Raw genomic sequence first — 9,846 nt, 5'->3', positions numbered from 1 at the left:
GTGGTCTCTGGCCAGCTGTATCAGCATCGCCCTGGAACTCCTTAGAGACACAGATTCCCAGGCCCATCCAGAACCACTGATTCAAAACTGCTTTATAAAAAGATATCCAGGTGATTTATATACACGTTAAAGTTTGAGAAGCTTTGCTTGAGTTTGCCTCTTGAGGGGAAAAAAAATCAGACTCTAAATGCAGCAGCTGTAATTTGTCTACTTATATGGAGAGGAAAAAAGAATATTCCAGAAGTCATAGACATCCGCAATAGTAATAGCTAGCAAGAAATTTTGAAAGTGGCCTATTGAAGAAGTACATATGCTCTGTTTTGGTATATATAGTCAATTAGTTGAGGAATGCAGTTGATAAAGGTAGATCTTTTCACTATTTTCAGCCAAAGTCTGTGTATTTCTGGTAGTGATAGATTTTTTTATTGGGTTATTCAGTCAATGATATATGTTACGAATTTATTTTGTGCATGCTGCTGTTCTGAGTGCTGTGCCCAGGGATGGATAAGACACAGTTTCTACCTTCAAGGCACTTGGAGTGTCAGTGATAAAATATGATAAGGACGGCCACAGAGGCATGGAGTGGAAATTCAGTATGAAGAGGCAGAGTTGACCAAATGCCCAATAATTCATCTGTGCCATTATCATTCAACACAACATTGTACTCTCATTTTTATTTGAGTGTTTATTTGCTTAACATCTGTCTACACTTCTGCATTGAAAGAGCCATGCTTGCAGGGACTAATATTTATTGAATGATATGCCCGTCGCTTACTTCCATGTTTACGTAAGTTCTCTGCAGAGGGATGGAGAATGTAAAAGAAATATTGTGGGAAACATCATGCTTGAGTCATTTCCTGTAACTTTTAAAATGTCTTTCTTTAGAGAGAATATGCATGAAGTAAAACTAACTGAATTTTTTAAACAGCTTTATTGAGATATAATACACATACTGTACAATTCACTCAAAGTACACAGTTCATTGACTTTTAGCATATTCAGAGTTGTGCATCTATCACTACAATTAATATTAAAATGTTTTCGTTACCCCACAAAGAAACCTTGCACCTATTAGCTTTCACACACTGTGCTAACCCCAACTCCCTTATCCCTTAACTCCAGCCTTTGGCAACCACTAGTCTCCTTCCTGACTCGATGGATTTGCCTATCTTGGACGTTTAGTATAAATGGAGTCATACAATATGTGGTCCTTTGTGACTGGCTTTTTTCACTTAGCACAATGGCTTAAAACTTCACTAAATTTTATTTTCCTTCTACATTTCCTTGAAATAGAAAAAAGAAGCTTAGGCTGAGGTGAGGATGGAATCATAACCTTCTAGCATCTCCTCTTCCCTTTCCTCTTCTCTTTCTTCTCCCCTAGGCCTTGTCTCCTTCCTTGTATTTAGTCCAGCCCTAGATGGACTTCATATGAGCCTCAGTAGTGCCTTGCAGAGCAATTTGGAAATGTCTGTTCTGGCTCAATCCTTTCATTGAACACATTGGTAAACTGAGGCACAAACCTTGTTTAAAATGACAGGACAGGGTAACAACAGAATCAAGAACAGAGCTCAGGTGTAACTTTCAGCCCTGGTTCCATACACCATGCTGCGTGACCTTCCTTGGCCGTATAGACCAAGGAATAAGTAGCTTTGTGTCCAAAGGGAAGAATTCTTAAAAGACCAACCAAATCCTCCAGTTTGCTTCACATATGGATCAGCATTGATTTTGCCTTGTCAGGTGTCCGCTTCTCTCTATGACTGCTCTAGGCCATGTATCTAATACTTTTTCTCACTCTGAAGTTGGTGGAGTGCTTCCTTGTTCCTTGATGTTGTGGTGTAACATTTTCATCCCCTAACATCTGATGTCCAATGTGACCACCTTAGATTGTAGCACTTGAATTGTTGACAGAGTGTCCAGCAGCTTCCCTTTGTGCCACATATATTAGGAACTCAAAGTGGTTTTAGAGCATGGTGATAATGGTCCCAACCTGACATGCTGTCCACCCGGTCTGATTCGTGAAGACAAACTCACTGGGCTGTGGCATCCCACCAGATATAGTGATACATAGGGTAAAGGAAAGAAAGGAATTGTTGGCCAGCTACTGGACCGACTTTTACTCCTCCCTCAGCTCATCTTACCTGCGTTGCTGCCTGGGAAATGCTGTGTCTTGCATATCTTTCATGTATGTCCTGATGAAAAATGTTTGCGATGCATTGCATTGGAGGCTTTTTGCTATGACCCGTTGGTGTTTAGCTGGGAACCGAAATATCCAGAGAACTTTGTGTTTGGGCAGTTCCTTTTGTAAGAGACATAAAAGCATATGAGTATATCCGGGCAGTAAATCCTGAGTTTTCTTTAACCCATCTCCAGACACACATAATTTCTTGTTATTTTAGCCTTTTTGCCCTCATAGTCTTTTTTTCATACCCTTTGACAATACCCTGGTTCTTACTCAATGTAGTAAGTGTCTTAGGTGATCTCCTCATGTTTAAAATTTTGAATCTGATCCATCTTGTAAATTGCTATTTATTTTCATAAATCCAAATTGAATTCCTTGCATGAAGGAATGGCAGAATATAATGCAAAGAATGATCTCTTATTATAATGTAGCTCCAAAAATAAACCATAGGTTTTATAGTGATTTTTATACAATGTAAATTTTCTATATTTTGTTACTTTATGTGTAGATGAAATAAATTTTTATTGAAAATGATAACCCAAGGGCTTCTGAAGAACAGATGATGGTGAAGGAAAGGGCCCAATGATGATTTGTCTTGCCTTTTTTTTTTTTACGTTATCAATAATTTGAAGTCTTGTTAGAAAATCAGTGAGTAATGTATGCCCCATGGACTCCACTGTAAATGTGCTCCATTCTCTTCCCAAACGGGCCTGTTGGCTGGGTGATAACTCTCCATGGCATAGGGGCAAAGCCTTGTTTCATTTCTGTCGTGCAGTGATGGAAGACATGAGCCTTGAACTTTAAAATGAGACTGTTCTGTGTGTGTGTGTGTGTGTGTGTGTGGTGTTGTGTGTATCTCTGTGCTGATCCTCAGTGACTCTCATTTTTCTTCAAGTCTCAGACCTCGGTCTTCATCTTGCTCCCCTCATCTTAGTCTCAGAAATGGCAGTATTCCACAGTTCTTGATGCCTTAACTTTGGGACAGTGGGGTGCCTGCTAAACACTTTCTTCTCAAATTTGAAACCTCTGTGTCCAAGACAAGGAAACCTTACATGTTGTCTTGCGAACTGGGTCAGAAGGGAACAGGTGAACAGACACTGCAGCAAAATGACTCCTACCGTAGATCTTGGCAAAGACAGCTTACAATTCTGTTTCTTTTTTTATTGAATTGAGAACTTTCACCTTTTCACTTAAAGGAAACACTTTATGGCTTCTCTTTGGCGTATCCGAATTGCCAGCATCACTGCTCTTGCACTTTGGGGCCATTGTTTAGTAAAATAAGGGTTACCTGAACGCAAGCACTGCGATACTGTGACATTCCGTCTGATAACTGAGACAGCTACTAAGTGACTAATGGACGGGTAGTGTACACAGCGTGGATGCACTGGATAAAGGGATGATTCACGTCCTGGGTGAGACAGAGCTGGATGGTGCGAGACTTCATCATGCTACTCAAAACAGTGTGCAACTTAAAATTTATGAATTGTTTATTTCTGGAATTTTCCATTTAGTATTTTCAAACCACAGTTTACTGAGAGTAACTAAAACTGGGGAAACCAAAACTGTGGATAAGGGGGCTACTGTATAAAATCATATTTTTAGTGCTTAACCTGACTTTCCCTGAGAGGGGTATGAAAGCTTGTACATATACAGAACACCCTTCACAAAGCGGGGAAGAATTCCAGCTAGAACTCTGAAAGTTGCTGTTTCCACTCTCCAGCTGCTTTCTTTAAACAATGAAATGTAAGACATCACTTTTTCTCCAGACATAGGCCTTATCTGTAGAGTGTGCATCCATCTTATATTTCTTTTGAACTCACCTCACCTAGTATAGAATACATAGAATAAGAAAATACTGACTGTACTTGACTTCAAGAGGAAAGGAGCATGAGCGAGCGGGCCAGAGATTAGTTACTACAACATGTATTGTTTGAACTAAAAATGTTTCCTTGAATTTATCAGAAGAAACAGTAATTAATGGGGCCACCCCATGACCGAGTGGTTAAGTTTGTGTGCTCTGTTTCGGCGGCCCAGGGTTTCACTTGTTCTGATCCAAGGTGCAGACGTGGCACTGCTCATTGGGCCATGCTGAGGCAGCGTCCCACATAGCACAACCAGAGGCACTCACAACTAGAATATACAACTATGTACTGGGGGGCTTCGGGGAGAAGAAGAAGAAGAAAAAGATTGGCTGCAGTTGTTAGCTCAGGTGCCAATCTTTACAAAGTAAAAAAAAATAAAAAAAGAAATAGTAATTAAGGTGAAAGTGAGTTCTTGAACCTCAGAAAAACATTTTTTTAAACAGTTTTTATTGAGATTATGATAGTTTACAACCTTGTGAAATTTCAGTCGTACGTTAATGTTTGTCAATCGTGTTGTAGGTGCACCACCTCACTCTTTGTGCCCACCCCCCACCACCTCTTTCTCCTGGTAGCCACTAATCTGTTCTCTTTATCTACATGTTTAACTTCCACATATGAGTGGAGTCATACAGAGATTGTCTTTCTCTATCTGGCTTATTTCACTTAACATAATACCCTCAAGGTCCATCCATGTTGTTGTGAATGGGATGATTTTATTCTTTTATATGGCTGAGTAGTATTCCATTGTATATGTATACCATATCTTCTTTATCCAATCATCAGTTGATGGGCACTTAGGTTCCTTCCACATCTTAGCTATCGGAAATAATTCTGCATTGAACACTGAGAAAAACATTTTTAATAACAGATATTAGTTCATAAAATAATCCTCTCAGGAAAAAATGTGAAAAATATTAAGGGGCTGGAATTAAAAAATTTTTAAACTAATATTTCAGTTTGAGACTCTATCCATATCTACTATGAACTATTTTAAAAAAATTATACTTCCTCCATTTCCACTGTCTTTTTCCTCCAGATACTTGTGAATTATGTCATTTTTAAGGTCAAGGTTTATAACATGAAGATTCTACTCCTTACTGGTAATTCTCCACCCCAATTTTTGTTTTTGTTGCTATGCATCAACTTCCAAGGCTTTAAGTTGCATTTTAGAATAAGACAAACCTCACATGGAAGTTTGTAAGGGTAGAATGAGTTATTCCATGTAAAGCAATTAGAGCAGTATCTGGCACTTTTAGCCATTTTTACTTTCTCTGTTATAGATGACCAATCTCATACCTAAGGTGTGGCCAAGTGTTAGAATGGAATCATCATCAGAACAGTCTCACTCTCAAATTTTATGCTTCTTAGACTTAAATCTCTTTCTCTCCAATTTAGTGCTCATTGTTCTTTCTGAACAGAGTCTATTTGCTCTCACTATGATCCTTTAGAAAATAGGCTAAGCTTCTAGGCCGTTTTGGATGACCTGCCTATCTTAGATTTCCTGAGCCAGTGTTGATGACCCTCTACTCTATTGGACATGTATCTGTAGTACTGCATGTAGTCCATATTTTACAGTGTACTTGAGCATATCAAAAGCCACGCTGGATACCTCTTTTTGATAGTTATGTTTTCATTCATTCATTTGTTCAACAAACTCTTACGAAGCATCTACTATGTAAAAAAACCTTTTAAAACATTGTAGCAACTGTAATGAAGAGTAAGATTTGGCTTCCTTCTTTAAGGATCTTAAAAAAAGAATGGACGAGACAGCCTGGTAAACTACTCACTGGAATGCAAGGCAGAATGGAGTACTGTAGCTCTCTCAGGAAGATGGAAACTACGCGTGTTGTTGAAAACAGAAGAAGCAATCTCGGAGAAGATTGAGCCAGGAATTGGGGAGACCTTTGGGAGCAGACCCAGATGTGGGCGATGGGATCAACAGCCAGACCCAGCAGAATGCCTAGAGTACGGGCAATAACTGATTGTTTGTTCTATGGTTAAACTCAGTGAAGTCTCTGGAGATATAGGTGTTTCTCATCAAGTGAGCAGAGTACAGAGGTTGATTGACAAAGAGGTCATTATATGGGGCTCAAGCTGGCAAAGTGTCGGCTCATATCAAGGAGATATAGCAGTACTTCTTCAGGTCTCTATGCTCTGAGCAAAACAGGAAAATCAAGCATGGATCTCAAGACAGGGACCCAAGATGATGGCTTGATTGTAGGGACAAAACAGAAGATTAATTGTTAAACTTGAAGCAGCAAATTTTACCTAAAATTAATTCCAGGAGTTTATAGAGTACCTTAAATTCCCATCAAGATCCCAGAATCTGGAGCAGGACTAGCGTGCAGCTTGGGACCCAGTCAGCCTCAGCTAGGAGGAGTGCTGGAGGGGAGGGGCCCGGCAGGGTCATTATGATGCCTCGTTACTTGTTGCCAGTTCCCTGTCTATTAGCTCCTACATTCACTGTCTGGCGGGTGGGTTGTGCTTTTGGATTAAGTTCTTCTTTTGAGTCTTATCTGACTTCTCTTTGCTCAGGTTTCCAAATTGCTCTGGGTGACATCTGCTTGTCACCAGTGAAACCAAAAGGACAGCAGGGTAGATTGCCTTCCACAGGGCAGACAGGTAATTGCAGCTTTAATTTTGTTTTGTTTTTGGAAGGATCCAGGTGTCCAACCTCTTTATCTCACAAAAGAACCTTAATAAATGTGGGAGTGTTGGCAGACAAGATGGCCCAGTGGGCAGTCTGCCCATCAGATGTGTTAGACTTCTGCTATTGAAATGGTACTTCCCATGGAAGCATCACACATCAGGAATTCTCTGCTGGTCCAAGCACCCCAACAGCTTCCAAGCTAGGAGCACAATTAGAGACATGGAGACTTCTAAGCAGCAAAGAGATACATTTCACCCTGGAAATTCAGATCTCAACAGAGAGTGCTCGTGCTTTGTGAACATAAATCATTCCCATGAAAAGCCTTTCTTGTTGTGAAACCAAATTCTCTGGAGCTGGAATCTGTTGGCTAGTTGGTGGGTGTGTCTGTGACATTGAAGAATTGACCACTTTAGAAGTTGTGCACATATACAATATAAGCTGGGTTTTCTAGAATCTGGATTTAATTGTCTTCCCTTTCAAAACCTACCTGCTTCGCTGCACATATGCCCAGAGTGGAGTGAGATGTGGGGAAAGCAGGGCTTAATCAAAAGTGCAGTAGGCCAAGGCTTGGGTCCAGGCTGAACAGCAGCCTCGGGAGATTGTCTGGGGAGGTTCTACCAGCACCTGGAAGCATAGTGGGTCCAAGGAAATTGATGATCAGTAAGGATCAGGGGCCTCTGGCAGGAGGCAAAATCTGAGGCCTCAGAAGGTAGACAGAGCCCAGAATAAGGAACTGCTATATTTCCCTATATAGGGACTGGATGGAGTTGATGAGTAAACTATATTTCCTAGAAATGCTGGGGGTTGGTAAAAGATAGAAGACATCAGTCAACTCTGGGACTCAGATATGGGGGCTAGAGAAAGTTTTGTTTACTAGAATGGTGAATGCAATGGGAAAGGTTTGTTCAGAAAGGAATAAAGCCCAGCGACCAGAGCTGATTGCATGGACCCAAGGATTTCAGTATAAGCATTCTTCCACCCTTTAGGTGCCAGAGCAATGTCATTTTAGCTGTCTTCTGAGTAACCAGGTATATGGCAGGTACTGTGTTTTTTTTGTGAGGAAGATGGCCCTGAGCTAACATCTCTGCCAATCTTGTATGTGGGATGCCTCCACAGCATGGCTTTACAAGCGATGCATAGGTCTGCGCCTGGGATCTTAACCTGCAAACACAGGGCCTCTTCAATGGAGCGAGTGAACTTAACCACTACACCACTGGGCCAGCCCTGGCAGGTACTGTTTTTTACAGGCAAAAAGGAACTGCTAAAAAAAAAACCTCTTGAACTTGGAGGATGCAACTAGATCCAATCATGAATTCTTGCAGGATAGCCTTGATTCTTGGATTCTAGCAAGTGTGTCTATTTCCAGGACATTGAAAACAGATTGCGTCAGGCCTACTGTCCTGAAAAGTTGCAGGGTCAAGGGGTAGCCTCAGGGAGACTTACCTTAGTGAAGAACTTTCTTGGATTCCAAAGATTTGCCTCTTCCCCTGGCCTCCTGCCTTCTGGAATAAACAAATGAAAGTTCCTTTGATAGAGCGGAAATGGTTGGCTGTTGGCCTGGTCTGGAATGGGTAGCTGGATCTAGCCCTGGACAAGTCAGAGAACTGGCTGAAACTGGATACAGCTGGTAAGAGAGAAATTTCTAGAACTTGAACTGCACTAAGGGCCTCTTAGTGTAGCTCCAGTGAGAACAAAAGAGTAGGAATCCAAGGATGAAGAGAACCGGTTGGGGCAGCACAAGGGCTCTGAAGAGACAGCATTGGCTGGTTTGGAGGATGTGGTCAGGCTTCAGAGAAGATTGGCACAGGATTTGAACACTCAGGGGAGACTGAGAAAAACCTGGAGGAACTGGGGACAAAGCAAGGCTAGGTCTCCCTCTTTCTATGGAAGCAGATCTCTGAAGGCTTCCATGATTCTAGCAAAATCTGCTTATTGTGTATCCAGCACACATTGTTGTATTTGTTGGGTATCGTGCCTCATTAGTGCATTTGTTTACCAAACATTTGTCTGCTCAGCCAGGTAGGATATAGCCTGCTTTGATAGCGAGGACAGGGAATAGATAGAATTTTTTGTATAATTTGGCCTTGAAATTAGATTACAGCTGGGGTTCTGCTGTATTCTTTTGGCAAGCTGCTGGTGTTCTTCGGCGTTCCCCTCTGCTTCGTCTGATTTGGTTCCTCTCCACTCCACGTCGTTCCATTCCAATTTATTTCGTTTCTGTTCAGAGCTACAGCTGTGCGAGTGGCGTGGTCCAAAGATGAACAGGCGAACTGTTGGCTCACGAGGAGTTCCGTTAAGTGTGTTTCATGGAGGACTAATCTTGTGAACTGCCCCTCAAAAAAAAAGTTTCATTTTATTCTCTCATGGAGAGACATATTATCATCTGAAAATGTATTGAAAGCTTGCAATAAATAAACTGGTTCGGTTTTGTTTAACCTGTTTCCTCAAGATACTTGGCCACAGAAAAATGTTTGTTGTTTAAATACTTATTGAGAGTGCAGTGAATTGTTTTAGGAAATCATGGGATTGACACATATGGTGGCTAGTTGGCTGATCTATGCTGGCCCCCAAATTTTAGTGTCCAGGTAGACCAAAAAGGGAAAGCACTTTTAGAATAAGCTGGCGCCTCTGGAGCTGTGTGGATATTGAAATGCTGGGACAGGGCTTGATCACGTGAGTGGGCTCTGGCCACAGGTCTTTAGCAATATCATTAAAGCCCCGGTAGGAAACGCTTGGAGGGAGAAGATGAAATTTTTTTTCGTGGCATTTTCTCAGCTTTAAATTTCAAGGGTTACTGATTGGCTAGTGTGGTGATGCTCAACTGTTTTTTTTTTTTTTTAATAAGAGAAATATGTCAGAAGACATTCACATGGAAACTGTGTCCATGGTTATACTCAAAGGTTTACTCGAATTCCGCCTAGAAACCTGTCTCCTATGGTCTGGACAAAATCCTCTGTCATTGAGTGTGTGAAGACACGAGAATACAGGTTTGGCTTCAATCTTGCTGTGTCTAGATTGGGAACATAAAGGTCAGTGGCTTTACAAAGGGCTTGTTGATGCCACTCGTAGGAGTCTGGTTATTTTGGTGCCCAGTATGTTGTCAAAGTCAGTACTGAGAGTCCTCTTGTGAACACAACTGGGTTCAATATTCCAGA

Source organism: Equus przewalskii, chromosome 21 (assembly GCF_037783145.1).
Source record: "Equus przewalskii isolate Varuska chromosome 21, EquPr2, whole genome shotgun sequence".
In the NCBI taxonomy this organism is placed as follows: domain Eukaryota; kingdom Metazoa; phylum Chordata; class Mammalia; order Perissodactyla; family Equidae; genus Equus; species Equus przewalskii.
This window is presented reverse-complemented; position numbering follows the sequence as displayed.